The sequence below is a fragment of the Schistocerca americana genome, chromosome 7, assembly GCF_021461395.2.
Source record: "Schistocerca americana isolate TAMUIC-IGC-003095 chromosome 7, iqSchAmer2.1, whole genome shotgun sequence".
In the NCBI taxonomy this organism is placed as follows: domain Eukaryota; kingdom Metazoa; phylum Arthropoda; class Insecta; order Orthoptera; family Acrididae; genus Schistocerca; species Schistocerca americana.
Window position 1 is genome coordinate 91733688 of NC_060125.1, and position 17386 is coordinate 91751073.

Consider the following 17386-nt stretch of genomic DNA (forward strand, 5'->3'; position numbering starts at 1 on the left):
CCATGATGCCGGGTGTTGGCCCTGTGTGCCTCGGTCGTATGCAGTCCTGATTGTGGCGCTCACTTGCACGGCGCCAAACACGCATACCACCATCATTGGCACCAAGGCAGAAGCGACTCTCATCGCTGAAGACGACACGTCTACATTCGTCCCTCCATTCACGCCTGTCGCGACACCACTGGAGGCGGGCTGCACGATGTTGGGGCGTGAGCGGAAGACGGCCTAACGGTGTGCGGGACCGTAGCCCAGCTTCATGGAGACGGTTGCGAATGGTCCTCGCCGATACCCCAGGAGCAACAGTGTCCCTAATTTGCTGGGAAGTGGCGGTGCGGTCCCCTACGGCACTGCGTAGGATCCTACGGTCTTGGCGTGCATCCGTGCGTCGCTGCGGTCCGGTCCCAGGTCGACGGGCACGTGCACCTTCCGCCGACCACTGGCGACAACATCGATGTACTGTGGAGACCTCACGCCCCACGTGTTGAGCAATTCGGCGGTACGTCCACCCGGCCTCCCGCATGCCCACTATACGCCCTCCCTCAAAGTCCGTCAACTGCACATACGGCTCACGTCCACGCTGTCGCGGCATGCTACCAGTGTTAAAGATTGCGACGGAGCTCCGTATGCCACGGCAAACTGGCTGACACTGACGGCGGCGGTGCACAAATGCTGCGCAGCTAGCGCCATTCGACGGCCAACATCGCGGTTCCTGGTGTGTCCGCTGTGCCGTGCGTGTGATCATTGCTTGTACAGCCCTCTCGCAGTGTCCGGAGCAAGTATGGTGGGTCTGACACACCGGTGTCAATGTGTTCTTTTTTCCATTTCCAGGAGTGTATGTAATTATTCATTTATTTAGGCATAAATTTATCATGTAGCATCGCTTATTAACGTTTTGAAAACAACTGAAAATCCATATTTAACTCCACAAGTACGAAAAATTCGTATTTAAGTAAATAAATACAATTTAAAATACTTCATATGGGTGTCGAGGTCCATCTACATGGCACTGATCAGACTGATGACGTACGCGGCTCCCGTCTGTGGACATGCAGCTCCTATCCGCCTGTATGCATGTACGCCTGCGCCGCCTGCAGATCATGCAGAACGAAGTGCTACGCATCATTAGCAACGCTCCACGCTACAATCGCACCGTGCGTCTTCACAGTGATTGCTGCCTTGAAACCATCAAGTAAGTATTCAAAAAACTCGTCACACGACTGTACATGAACTCGACACACTCACAGTCCTTTCATTTTTACTCTGGGGAACTATGATCACAACCACAGGTGGGAGCATAAGTGGCCAAATACTCTACTGGCTAGGGCATAGCCACTTAAGGCAAGGCGCGCGCACACACTCACACACACACATACACACACAAGCGACAACATCGGCAAGCTCCTGCACATCAGCAACGTTGACTGGATATGCCAGCTGCTATTAAAGCCGATCAACAGGCTACAGTAGGGGAACCGACAAGCTCGCACATTGACCCACAAACAAACCACCAACAGTACCCTACACTGTGCATCCGGTATATGACCTATCGCCCATCGGACACTAACCGATGATGAACCCAGCTATTACAGGTATGCTGACGCTGACCGAGAAGTCAACGCTGGTACCCAGTTGCAGCCGCCGAGTAAACACCTCGCTTAGTGAACACTAACCCTTGTGCAGAGATGGCAGTAGACATTTTGTGTTGGCCATCATGTTGGTGTGGGAGTGGAGGGATTCCCACTACATTAAAAAAAAACTTTTCTGGAAATATAATTTTTATTCATCTGTCCTTAAAATATGATACGTTATTTGTTTCTAAGCATTTTTTATGTAACAGAAAAATCTAAAAATGTACGGTGTGTAAGTGAAATTACTCTAACCTGACGCCCGCATCTCGTGGTCGTGCGGTAGCGTTCTCGCTTCCCACGCCCGGGTTCCCGGGTTCGATTCCCGGCGGGGTCAGGGCTTTTCTCTGCCTCGTGATGGCTGGGTGTTGTGTGCTGTCCTTAGGTTAGTTAGGTTTAAGTAGTTCTAAGTTCTAGGGGACTGATGACCATAGCTCTTAAGTCCCATAATGCTCAGAACCATTTGAACCATTCTAACCTGACGACTGAGTGAAAACATTCTATATCTGACCCAACTGTCAGAGACTTGCGTCAGTCTCTTGTCTCACGCTGGGTGAAATCACACAAGCCCAGGGAATGAGTGAAAATATTTATATAGCTGACATGATCACGGAGATTAGTTTGGTTTTGTTGTTTCATTCGAATGAAAAAGAAAAAGAACTACTGAATGAAAAAGCAATCGACTGGTTGTTAGCCGGCCGCGGTGGTCTAGCGGTTCTAGGCGCTCAGTCCGGAACCGCACGACTGCTACGGTCGCAGGTTCGAATCCTGCGTCGGGCATGGATGTGTGTGATGTCCTTAGGTTAGTTAGGTTTAAGTAGTTCTAAGTTCTAGGGGACTGATGACCACAGATGTTCAGTCCCATAGTGCTCAGAGCCATTTGAACCATTTTTTTTGACTGGTTGTTAAATTATCTCAAATGGCTCTGAGCACTATGGGACTTAACATCTGAGGTCATCAGTCCCCTAGAACTTAGAACTACTTAAACCTAACCAACCTAAGGACATCACACACAACCATGCCCGAGGCAGGATTCGAACCTGCGACCGTAGCAGTCACGCGGTTCCGGACTGAAGCGCCTAGAACCGCACGGCCACCGCGGCCGGCGACTGGTTGTTAAAACCAGTCTGTTGTGCCATCAGTATATGAAGACAGCTGTAGTGGCTGCTAGTAAAGTTCACTGTGGAGTACTGTGATTATCTTCAAGTTTACGTTGGTATCCCGTTTTGATGTGCAGATCTCGACATTGTTGATTCAGTTGAACATCGAAATGTGAATGCCATCTTGAAGGAATCATTACGGTACCTCGCCGAGCAAGGTAGCACACTAATTAACAGGCGGGTAATATACTGGCCAGGAGACATATCCAGCTATCCTGATAGACGGCTCTAGCCACCTGTAGGTAGGAGATGAAAAGGAAAAGGTTGCCACCGCCACGGAGGCCCTGTGAGTGCCATGGTTTATGGGATAGGAAGGATGCGTACACGCTCTGCGCTCTGGTTGGCGGCAGGAATGTAGACATTTGTAGAACAAAGGTGCTGATCGAAGACAAATGGCAAACTGGACTAGGAACTGGGAACAGGTCCTGCATTTTACCAGAGAAAGTCAATCAGAATGAAGTACAGTGAGAACGCTATCAGAGACGAACTTTCTAGGTGAGTGTGTGTCTATTTAAGCGTTGGCGAAAAAGAGAAGGAAAAAGAAAAGTCTATTACAGAACAGCTATGACAATTGCTAACAAATAATTCAGACGCGAGTTATAGTCTGAGGTGGCCAATCAGATGGAAATGTTGCAGAATACTAAGTTAGATATCATACTTGTGTGGGACGAAGTTAGCCTTCGTGAGAGACCAGAAACCGCTACAACTTTTGGCGGCCACTAACCGTAATGGCTGTTCTGCCCCAGAGCGCAGCGTAAACATTGCTCAACAGCAACACTGCTGATAGAACTAAATTCGTCAACTTGCCAAGTTTCTGTTTGTCCCACACTGACAATTACTGAATGTTTGATAATTATCGTCAATATAATGGGCATATTGTTTTTTATTGTTGTATTATTTGTATTGATGGAGAGATATTAACAGTGTTGTAACATTGTTTTGTAAAGGGTTGTATTGTACTGAACAGGGGACTTAGAAACGACGGAGAGGCTTCGTCCCCGCTGTAGCCCTCAGTGGTTCACAACCCCACATCAGGCTACAGCAATCCACTCATACCACCGCCGCCCCACACCGAACCCAGGTTATTCGGCTGTATTTTAATGTGTCGGTTGAATTACCCAGTGGACCCCCCTGGGAACGTCTCACATCAGACGAGTGTAGCCCCAATGTTTGAGTGGTAGAGTAATTATAGTGTACGTGTTCGTGGAGAAAGTGTTTGCTCAGCAATCGTCGACATAGTGTGTCTGAGGCAGAATAAGGGGAACCAGCCCGCATTCGCCGAGGCAGATGGAAAACCGCCTTAAAAAGCATCCACCGGCACACCGGAACTCGACACTAATCTGCCGGGCGGATTCATGCCGAGGACTGTCACGCCTTCCCGCCCGGAAAGCAGTGCGTTAGACCGCACAGCTAACCGACTGGGCTTGTAAATGGTTACTGAAATTAATAAGTCATGGACCAAAAATATCAATTTGTGAAAATAAAATCATTGTTTGATAAAATTCTCTCGAGCTTCCAGCCGCATCAAGTGGTTTGGAATCCACGAGCTTTTGGCCGAGTACTCATCGGTCACTGTTAAGTGGTGATCGCTTTTTGGTTACTGTTACTGTCCTTACATAGCCGTGCTACCATCTGTGACGTCACTGGTGTCCACTGCAGTGCCATATAAGCAATGTTTTCGTCGCGCGACCTCCGCGCCCGCTTCAACCTCCCGATGGCTGAGACTCAGGCCGTGCTTAGGCCGTGTCCTACGTGAGCGACAGAAGCGAGCGACTTCTGGATACGCGACACTCCAGCGACAAGCAGCAGCATCGGGCGAAAAGCTCGGGTGTCCTGTGCGCGAGAGACCATGTCGCGCTACAAGAGGGCTGCTTATAGCCAACCAGCTATTTGTAGAAAACGGCGCTCCTAAACTGTAGAATACTGTAGCTGGAAATTAAGGCTGCAAAATTAAGTTTATTTAAGAAAAAAAAGAGAAAGGGAATGTTGTGCATGAAATTTACAATGGGAGGAATCTCCACGGAGAATTTCATAAATATCATCAACTGCGAAGATCACCAGAGAAATTCTTCGAATACACGTTAATGAGCAGAGGAGCATTAACCTATCTCATCAATAAATTAAAGACGAATGTTCTTTACATGATCAAGAACTTTTAACAGCCAATTAATGCAGAAGAATGACTGACTACATGACTTACCACCCTAAATAAAGAGATACATATACAAATTGACAATCACAGGAATCAGATAGCATGGTGTAATGGTAGCGTTACAGTTTGTAAGTAATTACTGCTTGAAGAAGACGCTAGATTGGATACAAGATACTTTTAATATTTACTAAGTTTTATGTATACTGTTTACACTGCATCGCTAAATATATTTTTAAGGTCTTGCCAAAGAACTTGTGCTTTAAGTGAATACACACCTATCCCAGTATATCACACACATTAAATTCCTCAAAAATGGTTCAAATGGCTCTGAGCACTATGGGACTCAACTGCTGTGGTCATAAGTCCCCTAGAACTTAGAACTACTTAAACCTAACTAACCTAAGGACAGCACACAACACCCAGCCATCACGAGGCAGAGAAAATCCCTGACCCTGCCGGGAATCGAACCCGGGAACCCGGGCGTGGGAAGCGAGAACGCTACCGCACGACCACGAGATGCGGGCATTAAATTCCTAATAAATTACAAAATGGCTCTGAGCACTATGGTCATCAGTCCGCTGGAACTTAGAACTACTTAAACCTAACTAACCTAAGGACATCAGACAACAAATAAATTAAATGAGCCACGAAATTTTACAGATATTTGATGTTGCGAACATAATTCACCAGCAGTCAGTGTTAAGGCCAAGCGTCTCAATTAATCTAAATAGTCTGTAAAAGTAAAGCATACAAAATTTTTGAAAAGAAAGTCAAAAGTTTTGTGAAATGATTTGTCTAAGAGTATGACATAAAAATATTAGCGAAACGTTTGGGGCACCTCATTTTCTGTTCATGATTTCGCACATCATTCAAAGGCATGTAGAACGTTTCTCTCATATACCTATTTCTGTTTCACAAATCATTTCATAAAATATTTTACCGATTTCTTTCTTTATTTATTTTCAAGTTTTATTAAGAAAGCATGATCTTAGTGCGGGTTGCCTTCCTAACGTTTTCTGTTTTCTCGAAAATCCTAACTCTGGCACTTGATTCGAAGGAAGCCTTTTTGACACTTACATACCGCACCAATGTATACTATTATGTGCAAGATAGCTAGGTCTTGAACAGATAAAATTTTTGACACTTCATTACATAGCTTGGCAGCAGCTTTTCGTGAAATATTTCAATTTTTCCTCAACTCATTAATTAAGTGTTCGTTAATTACTCTGATTACTTTTAAGCAGTTAAATATTTTCACGCAAAACTAGACCTCACGCTGGTCAGTTTGATACCCCGTTTACCTGTTTCTCTCTCTTTGTCTGGCTATGAAAATTCGGAGAAAACCTCATGGTGTAATTTATAGGGAGTCTTGTTTTCGCTCTGGTCACGCGTTTACAAAAACGTATCGAGTGTTAATCATACGATAAAATACTTCTTTCCGCGTGCTGTTATTTCCAAAAATCGTCGTTTCGATATCTTGAGCCGTTTATGAGACACAATTTTTACGACCACTTGATTCCCAAAGCGCAGGGAAGATGCGGACGCGCCGATAGCGACCCTTCCGCAGATATAACAAGCAATATCTCGAGAATGAAGAGATATCATTCCGGTCTCAACTTTAAATACAATTTAGATATATTGGTTACATTTCATACGCAATAGTGTATGGCCTTAAATGAACCATACGGAAAGTCTACGCAATATGATTTTACCTCGCTAAAATCTTAAAAATTTCTTGCAGCCATGTACTCAATTTCGTGTAGGACAGTAGCTATGACGAATAACGAAAATAAATTCAGACCTTTACCGAGTACAGATATCAAGCTATAAGATGCGGAAGAATCAGCTTCTTTCACCGAATACTTTTCTTAAAATCGGATGATAAGTATTTCATAGCTGCCGTCGCGTCCGCTCCTTTGCCGAGAAGACACGTGGCTGTCGCTCTCTGTTGTGCGTACTACAGCGACAAGATTCAAACACGTTTGCCGGCCGATGTGGCCGTGCGGTTCTGGGCGCTGCAGTCCGGAACCGCGAGACCGCTACGGTCGCAGGTTCGAATCCTGCCTCGGGCATGGATGTGTGTGATGTCCTTAGGTTAGTTAGGTTTAACTAGTTCTAAGTTCTAGGGGACTAATGACCTAAGCAGTTGAGTCCCATAGTGCTCAGAGCCATTTGAACCATTTTTCAAACACGTTTTAATTCAGACGTCGCCAGTCGCAGCGGAAGACAGGCAGCGATCCGTAACTATACCTGCGGTTGTTTTTTGTCGCTTGAAGCTGTCACGCGCTGTCGGTCACTTTTGTCGCTTACTTAGGATGCGGTCTTAGCTGTAGGCCTCCGACTATACAGAATGTGTTGTCAGAAATTTTTATCTCGATCGCTTAATTGCTCTATCCCAGGAACTACTAGTCCGTGTAATAGCTGATGTCTCTTAGAATGCGATACTACATCAGCTTTCTAGAGCAAGCGTACTGCTGATCTCTCAGGGTGCCGAAGGCGAAAGGATCTCGCTTGTTCCACACATGACTGTTCAATGGTACACACAGTGCGTCCGACATAAAAGTGTCCACACTCATATGATATTTTATGTATTCCTGGCATTCTGAGGCCTACATCGTCTTTTACAGGCCTCATATTTTTGTTGGAGCCCTGAAGACAGAATCGATTTGATGCCTCTTTAAGAGTCGGCTATTCTTTCCTGTTAATGAGCCACAGAAAGGCAAAAGCTCGAGCTTCTTAGAGTCTTCTGCGGGATCCTTCTGATTCCGTGTTTTTGTAAATATGGCTTGCGAGGTCTGGCGGTTGTTGTAGCCGTTTTCCTTGAACACTTTTCATAAGTGGTTCATTTCCTTCAGCAGCTTCCCAGCGTCTGAGGCGGCTTCAGCTCGATGCACCAAGGTCGTCGGAACAGAACGTTTCTGTGACGGATGCTGATATCGGTCTGTGTGCGTCGGTTTCCGGTAAATGCTGTGGTTGAGACATTTACATTACAATGAACTATAGTTCAATTCTTTTATCTTGGCGGTTCGTGCATGCCCGACCAGACGCGGGAGATTGCTGCGTTGCTAGTTGTACGCGCCAAGAGAAGCAGTGCCATAGTATAGTTCGCAAACTTACGTTTAGGGCGGAGCGAGCAGTTTATGAAGTAAAGCCTCCACGGTCGCATTAACCCTTTCGCTGCTACAGAGATGTGCTTCCCGCATTCCGCGATGTGCGCGATTTTGTCGTCATTGAATTGCTCGCCTGTGCAGACACATGGTGTTTCGACTGCTTTGATACACTTTATCATTCGATTTCACAAAAACTATTTGGCCCAAAAATTTGATTTTTACACATCTTCTTGACTGATACCTTCCCCCCATAAATGAATTAATTTTCTTTCGAAGTTCAACGCAGTTATTGTGCAGCATTAGATGTAGTAAACCATTGCACGAAATTTTGTAGAGTTTGCAGAGGTAAAAGTCCATAGCGTACACTCTCCATTTGGTCGATTTTAGTTGCCACTAGAAATTTCAAAATATTACTTTCAAATGAATAAAATTCATGAAGTATGACACTTCGATATTGTTTTTAAGCCCTGATCAAGGCTTGAACTCAGAACCTTCCGCTTAGCAGCCATACACTTTAACCATTACGGTAACGCAACTCATCATTCAATATATTCCCCGGATGACTTTAAAATATGACGCAAAATACCGACAAACACTGTTGGTATGACTATGAATTACTCACGTTTCGTCGAAGTACAATAGGAAATAAACAATTACCGCTGTTCTTTATTGCGAAAAAGCGGTTAGTAAGAATGATACAAACACCTTTCCTTGCTATTACCTGAATTAGGAGGCTTATTGCTTGTTTGGTTTAATTAATTAATAGAATATGAAGCAATTGGTGTAAAGAATGCTTTTCCCAAACTTTCTGTGAAAGAAACCCTGCTATCAAGAGACTGCTTTTGTTCAATTACTTTATTTATGACTGAACGTTTCTAAAACTGAAGGCACTCGTCCGCGCTCTGCACTGCAGTCGAGCTCTGGCAACGTCGTTCTCTGTTTATTGGCTGACTGTGTTTTGTGACGTCAGATGCGCAGAACGAACCTAAACTCGGCCGCCGTCATAAATGACGCGCACTTTAGGACGTCAAGGAAAAGAGAGGCAACCATCAGTCTCTACCTATATCGTCAATGTTGTAGGATATTGTTATAGTCTAAGAATTCTCCCAACTTTTCACGTCCATGAGAGCAAACAACGAAAGTGTAGACGCCGTAACGACATAAGTAATTCGAGGGCATTGCCCTGAAGACGGCTTCTGCAAAGCGTAGTGTGAGCAGATGAAGACTGTTGAGAGTGTTTAACGTTAATGGAAAGTTTCAGGTGGAAATGGGAACGCAACATTCACGCAGAACGTGTACTTGATGGTTATTGCATATTTCGGACTCCGAGAAAGATTGAATCATAGTTATGAGGGACTTGGGAACATCATCCACTACAGATGCCGCATATATTTGGGTATGGTGCAATAACTTCAGGACAAGTAGTGACAACACAGATTCTGGCAGCAATGCAGTAGGATGATTATGCATAGCATAAGTCCTATCAGATGGACTACACCAGCAGTAGGTCACGTGATTACTTCGACTGGGTCTGACAACATCTGGATAACAACACAAATTCGGGCAGATTGTCACCATGAACCATTTGGAACAGATGACTGGAAACTAGTTAGAGCTCTGGAGTTGCCATTCGTCGTTTACCATTGACACTACGCAACAGAGACTTGCATACTGTAAAGCCTAAGCCACTGGGACACTGAGTATGATTTTGTAGGGTTCACCGAAGAGTCTCGCATCCGTTTCAGATCGACAACGAAGTCCCCATGTACGACGTTATTATAGATCACAAGAAGCAGCGATTCTCGAGACATATAACTCTATAACTCTTGGAATCCTGCGGTGGGAAACTACTGGATATGACAACAGAAACGATTTGGTAATCGTTGAAGATAGGATCAATGCTTAGTAGTGTTTGACGAGATTCATAAACCCTTTTGTCATACACATCATGTGCAGGGTACAAAGTGGCATGCTCCAGTAGGATAACGCATGACCCACACTGCAGTTCACACCACTGGCATCTGGGTATATGTACGGACCCTTCAACGTGCAGCCCAGTCTCATGTTTTTCCATCTGCAATATATGTCTGGGATGTGACAGTAAGATGTATGAAAGTATTACATCTAGCTAGCAGGCTCTGTGAACCGACACGGTCACAGGCTGTTTGCTTCCGTGTCATAACAAATACAGGAGTGTGTTCATGCCCATTACTGAAGTCAATGATAAATTCCGCACTTTGCTGCTTTAGATCATGGAACATGTTTTCGAGCAATGGCTCGATGCTGCCCCTCCTAGGCATAGTGTACTGCACTGATACGGGAAATCCCCTTGCACACCCTGAGCCACACACTAAAACTATATTATACTAGCTCAGCACCAGTTGTAAGACATCATGGTCTCCTGACCTTCATTGCTTACATATTCCGCCCTCACAATCATATTCCGCACATCATAACTAGTAAATCGTAAATGTGCACCGAGATTGAAACACTCGAGGCTGGCGCACACACATACATTCCAGACACGACGGTCACGGGAGCTTTTAGTTTGGGAGAGGCAGAGCGCACGCCGGGAGGCTGGTCCCTTCAGAGGACGAGTCAACCTCGACCGCCCATAGAGCAGACACCGTTTGCCCGAGTGAAAGGCAGAACGACCCCGTGTTCATCTTAAAAGCAAATTCTGCTACATTGTGTGGGAGCGCTCAGCCTATGCATTCTTTACAAACATAGCACGCAGTTTCAGAGGTTTTCACAGGGAGACAGCGAACGCCAAACGCCAATGCTACAGATTTCTGGATTGTTCGCCTTAAACGAAACGTCATTCTCCCGTTTTAGAAGAGCAATGCTGATTGGCAGACGATATTCCTGACGCCTTGAGCTGAAGGAGTAATGGAATAGACCGAAAGATATACCCCTTCGCGTTGGCATGGAGAGGGGCCGTTCCGTTGTCACTCTTGGAGCGAGAACATGTAACGAGAGTGTGTGCGCTCATACGTGTAAGCAAAGAGCGAGGAACAAGTCCCTCCTCAGTACTGGGAGAGCACCTATGTTGAGAGCGAATTGGAGTGGGACTCTATATTGAGTCCTTGCGATTAAGCGTTGTTCACTGTGTTGGCCGCCACACTTAGTGTGCAGTGTGAACGGACAGAGTTATACTTAAATGCCTGGGAGCGAATTTTTGAGTGGCATCACAGTGGACTGGTTATCTGACCGGTGTACCATGCCAATAGTTAGACTAGGGGTGAATAGAAGTCCTTGACTTCATCAAGGCGTAGGGAGAGTTTGATTGGCGAAGGTCAATCCAGATAGAACGAGAGTTATCTTATTTGTCAGCAGCGAGCGGCGCAGACAGCAGTCATCGCAGCTTACGGTATTGTGTGCTACAGCTCTTGCGAGCCCCATATTTCCTCCACAACAGTACACTTCACTGCATTTCACTCACGCGACAGCCTCGACCGTACCTAGCAACATTCTAACGGATAATTATTCAAGTTGAGTACGCGCAGCTCTCAGCCATTCTGCCAAGTCAATAACAATCCTAAACTTTGTATAGAAATTTCATTAGCGAATCCTATCCTTAAGAGGTAACTTCACATTCCGAAAAGAACCCGGAAATAACTTGTTCAGTTCATAACTAAAAGTGCCGTTGTGATTTCTCAGAATTTTTGCAAAATAAATAATAATTTTCGTTAGTCTCATGTTTTTCTTACACTAAATAGCACTACTCCAGTACCCAAGTATCCCACTAGTTACGTAAGAAGTTTTGTGAATTTTTTGTGCCATTTCCTTACAGCAGACGACTCCAGAAGATATTTATTGCTGAAAGTTTTTCAGGCATTTCTCTTTAGAACGTTAGGAGCGTCTGTCTGACTTCTGTAGTAGTGTGGGGGTGGAAATTGCATCTTGCAGGAGCGACAGGGTAAAGGGTACATCTCAGATTAATCCGTTGCGCAGAATGACAGAATAGCACCCGCATGCTCAAACAGTTGCATTGTCCCCGTAGACTATATAGCCCGCACAGACATTTTTGTTTTGTTTTCCTTTAATCGAATTTTTATGTTCTCAGATTGCAACTCCTAAACTTTTTTTGCTAATTAAAGCCAAAGAAGCATGACCTTTTCCAAATTTACTTCTGACCAACAAACGATTCTGTATCTACATGTTTATGTACGTACATACTGAGAATCCACCAAATGGTTTTCTTCAAATTTTTAATCCCCTTATGGGCTGAAATTGCAACAGCAGTGAAACATGTATTTTTTTTATTTTTAACAGCAAAGCCAAATATAAATTTTCATAGATGTAGCTGTGAAATCGGTTCCATAATAATTTCATAAAACTCTTCATCCTCTGTTACTTTAAATCCGTCATAAATGTGACGTAGCATGTGAAAGTTGCTGAATTGGACGGGTTACTCCTGTAACTTAAATATCAGATCTGAAGATGGTTCTGAATGAACCGAAACCGGTCATATGAATAATAAAAAAAAATTTGCAATCAAGACGGATTTAAAGTAACATAAAATCACTGATTGCTGTTATCCCAATAGACATTATGTCTGTTTTTGCAAAATCTTCATCCTCTGTTTCCGAGCCATAATCCGTAGGTAGCGGTCACCCACTGCCGTAGTAGCCCTTGGGCGGCCCGAGAGAGGCATGTGATCTAAGTTCTTGTCTTTCAGTATTTCCTCCATGTACGAACAAAATGGTTTAAATGGCTCTGAGCACTATGGGACTTAACTTCTGAGGTCATCACTCCCCTGTAACTTAGAACTACTTAAACCTAACCAACCTAAGGACATCACACACATCCATGCCGGAGGCAGGATTCGAACCTGCGACCGTAGCGGTCGCGCGGTTCCAGACTGGAGTGACTAGAACCGCTCGGCCACCCCGGAGGGCCATGTTCGAACAACAACGGTTTGGTTCATTCCGAGATACCTGGACACGTCCCTTGTTGAGAGCCCTTCCTGGCACAAAGTAACAATGCGGACGCGATCGAACCGCCGTATTGACCGTGAATTACAGACAACACGAGCTGTGTACCTCCTTCCTGGTGGAATGACTGGAACTGATCGGCTGTCGAACTCACGAGTCTAGTAGGCGCTGCTCATGCATGGTTGTCTACACCTTTGGGTGGGTTTAGTGGCAACTCTGAATAGTCAAAGGGACTGTGTCTGTGATACAATATCCACAGTCAACGTCTATCTTCAGGAGTTCTGGGAACCGGGCTGTTGCAAAACTTTTTTTGACATGTGTATTAATTGATTTTTAGTGTTAATGAAGATATTCGGGAAATTAATGCGAGTATTCTGCAGGGGATGACAGCTTTTTCTCAAAGCCCTCTAAATTGTCTTAAATTCCATTCACTTATCTCAAATGCTCATCAGCAGGCGGTACAGCAACCTACTGTTATTACTGGTCTATCATACAGCTTCTCTTATACGATCAGTCAAGTTTCCATGCATTTGATCGTAAGCAGAAACGTGGTGCACTTCTGTACCTGCTGGTCCCAATCATGTTTACACGCCATTCAGTCACGAAAAAGTGAACCACCCAGAAGGAGAGGAGGAAATGAAGTAAAACTTCACGGTTCGAGAGGGTAGGTCATGTTATTTCACTGTTTACAAAGAATTCCGCACCATGAGCCAACTCTGGCCTGTATCCATGCAGTGGTTCGATTGGGAAGTACGCCCTGAAGCCGTTATATGCTCTCCTGAGGCTCGCTGGCTGACAAGTGTTGTAACATGATGTCCTAGAGACTGGCACTGAGCGGAGTTGACTTCCTAGCTGGTCCCACACAAGTTGTATCAGGGCAGGTCTAGGATCAACATCATGCAAACAGTTCAGAGGGATTGTCCCATGTGTGAACGAGCAGTGTCGTGTTAGAAAATCGCAGTTCGCTACCGTCGCATGGAGGCACAGGCTTAGCGTCATGTACCATGTGCTATCAGAGTTCCCTCAGTCACTACCAGCCGTGACGTGGAGCATTATCCGACGGCTCCCCAAGCCAACGGTACCACCGCTGTGCCTGTTCAAAATAAGGGGATGAATGGGACCTTTCCCCACGTCACCTCCATACTAGGCGACGGTGGTCGTCTGGTGCAGTGCAAAACGGTGATTAATCGTGACGCAATTCATCCGTAGTGCATGCTTTCCCATCACACTACCAACTTCAAACGAAGCTGTTGGTGTTGTGATGTTAATGGCAGCCTACGTATGGAACGGAAATTCCCTAGAACAGCTGCTGCCAGTCCCCAACCAATGGTGCAGGGTAACGCAGAATGTCCTAGGTAGTCCATTGCTCATTCTAGGATAACAGACACATTTGTGAAGGGGTCACACTGTGCTAGGTGCACAGTACAGTAATCCTCCCTTGGGGGACGGGGGGGGGGGGGGGGGGATGTTAGACGTGGTCCGATAGCTCAACATCTGAAAATAGAATACACCATAAATTTTGGTATCGCACGATTGTTCCAGTCAATGAAATGGTGACCCACGATGAAGCCCGTTTTAAACTGTCAGGGGTCGATGACACTGTCTAAAACCAGTATGAGGCATCTCCGTGTTCTTCACAGTGGTCGCTCAACATCTCTCATTTTTCGCTTCGCGCTCGTTATATTGGCAACCGGGTGTGGTAATGACACTAAACATGGACTCTGCTGGCCGCCATACCTCTCACAAAGAATTTCAACTCTAATCACCTACATATCCGCTCCCCGACCAAGTCTCCTGCATGCTTCTTGTCGGGCTGTATATATTTGTGGAATATTCCACCCATCTACCATTATTTACAAAGTTGATATTTAGATTTTGTATAAGTTTTGCACTAACATAACTCTGTCCTTAGACGACCATATGGGTGTGCTAATTATTTCACTGCAGAACAACTCAAACAGTACAGGCCTAAACACATAAGATCCACTGTACAAGCCAATCGTAGAAGCAGATGGTTCAGCTGTTAGTGTCTTCTTGAATCATCTGCTTCTGCAGTTAGCATGCACATTGGATGTTCTATATGCAAGCCAACACTGTTTGAGTTACTCTGTGCACTCGACGGTCGATGTTGAGTTCTGAGGATGGAGAGGAAATCGATATCGAAATATGTGGTTCGGTGGCTGAAAAGGTAAATGTGAGAGTTCAAATACCACTTTAAGCAATAAGTTCCCTCTGAGTGTCTAAGTCAGTGAGTTCGAAAACCGGAAGAAGACAAGGCTGGACCACCTGTAACAACACCATACCTAATCAATCACAGTGGTGTTAAAACCACAGCTTCATCTTTAATGTAAATGAGTACATCACAATTAAATGGAATACTCCACACGCACATTACACTTCAGAATAACACTTTTGTTACTTAGAACGTGAATGGTCTTATTTGGTAAGTAGTGGGTGCTGAATTTGAGAAAGAAATAAATTTTTGGCTGTGAGGCACAGTTGTCTTGTGGCACATTACCCCTGTCTGTCGAAATCCCTAACAACACTGCATAATGGTTATTCTCCTGTGGCTCAGCTGAAATACTCTGTAGATTTAATTGTTAAAAAATACGACTCTCAGTTCAGAAACCTATGTGTAGGAAATGACGGTTTGGCAGCACTGCCCATGAACCATGCTTGAACACGTAGAATCACGTTGTTTTGTATATCAGCGTTGAGAGTTCTGACAGCTGTCGGAACAGACTGTGTGCTATTCTAAATTGGTAAGGGTTGGGATTGGTGTTTTGTGTTAAATCAGAAGAATAAATGCCTCGCACCTGAGTAAATGGCAGACATTCTTTTTGTTGTACCTGAGGAGAGTTAACACTGAAATCTCAAAAATTTTAAACTTAATCCTCTTGTGGAAAAAGTACTATTAACATTATTTCGGATGTAACATGGACAAGCAGGACATAAATTGGGTTCTGCCCCGTTCCCCCTTCCACTTCCTCCCCTCCTTCCACACACACACACACACACACACACACACACACACACAATACACATACACACACACATATGCTGTTGCTCATGCTCGACACACCTGACAGGCTGGTGAAAAGGTCCTTTGCTGTTCCCATGAATTGGAGGGAATCAATGGGACACACTACGTACTGTTGTTGTAGGACGTCAAATCAAAAACTTTCCTGCCGTCAAATTTTTCAAACTTATTTTATTCGGCTACAAGTTCCTGCGATTTACTACACCATCTTGAGGCCCCTGACCGACCAGTAGGAAGCTATAGCAAGTAGAAATCTATAGACACCAGTATTTGAATGCTGGCCCCTATTTTAACCAGAACCGAGGTGGAATCTTCGTGCACGTCGATCAGGGGCCTGAAGATGGCGTAGTAAATCGCTAAAACTGGTATCCAGAAAAAATAGGTTTGGGAAATTAGATGTCTGAAAGGTGTTTGATTTGACATCCTGTAGCGAACAGCCGAGTCCCGCAACCATCTGTGAAAAGATGGACATACAGAGAGTGTTGTTTTCACCTGACAAAAGCTTTGTGAAAGCCTTGGTTAAACCTCCACACGAATTCATGTACTGGCGGGAGATGCTAGCATCAGAGAAGTAAAAATAGTGGGAGGAATAACTATAGGACAGTAAATGAGGGACTAAATATCTAATATCTTTGACTTGCTGAGCGCTGTTGAAATAATAAAATGGTTGTCTTCCACAAGTAGCTACAGGGCCTTTAGAGAAAATCCTAGGGCAATGAGATCACACCGCCTTATGGGACTGAGGACTGATGACCATAGATGTTAAGTCCCATAGTGCTCAGAGCCATTTGAACCTTATGGGACTGAACATGTCACTTAAATTAAATGTCATGAGTGGTGGTTCGAACCTGCTTCCTGGTAACCCTGATGCGCCAGGCCGCGTCCTACGTGAGCAACAAAACCGACCAACAGTGCACGTCTGCACGTCACCTCGATGCGCGACGTGCCAGCTAGAAGCAGCAGCCTGGGGTTCATAGTCCGTCGTCGTGCGTGCGGGCGACAAACTCCAGCTACGAGATGCCCATAGCCAGCTGTTTCTAAAAAAACGGTGCCCATAAACAGCAGAACGCTGTAGCTCGAGCCTAAGGCAACACTACACTCAGGAAAATAAGGCGAAGAAGGAGAGCTGTGTGAAACACAGAACAAGGATCGGGACTGATTTAAGGAAAACAGGCGGGAGGGTGGCCCAGCCTGATGCGGTATTTATCATTCCCAAACAAATATTTTTATTTATAACAACTCTATCGTAATTAACTTAAATCGCTCCTTCAATCTTTATATCTTCAGCTCTGTTTCCGATATACTCTTCCCCTTTTCTCTGTAAGTGTCGGTACCACATTAGTCTGCTCTCTTGTATCTTTTTCC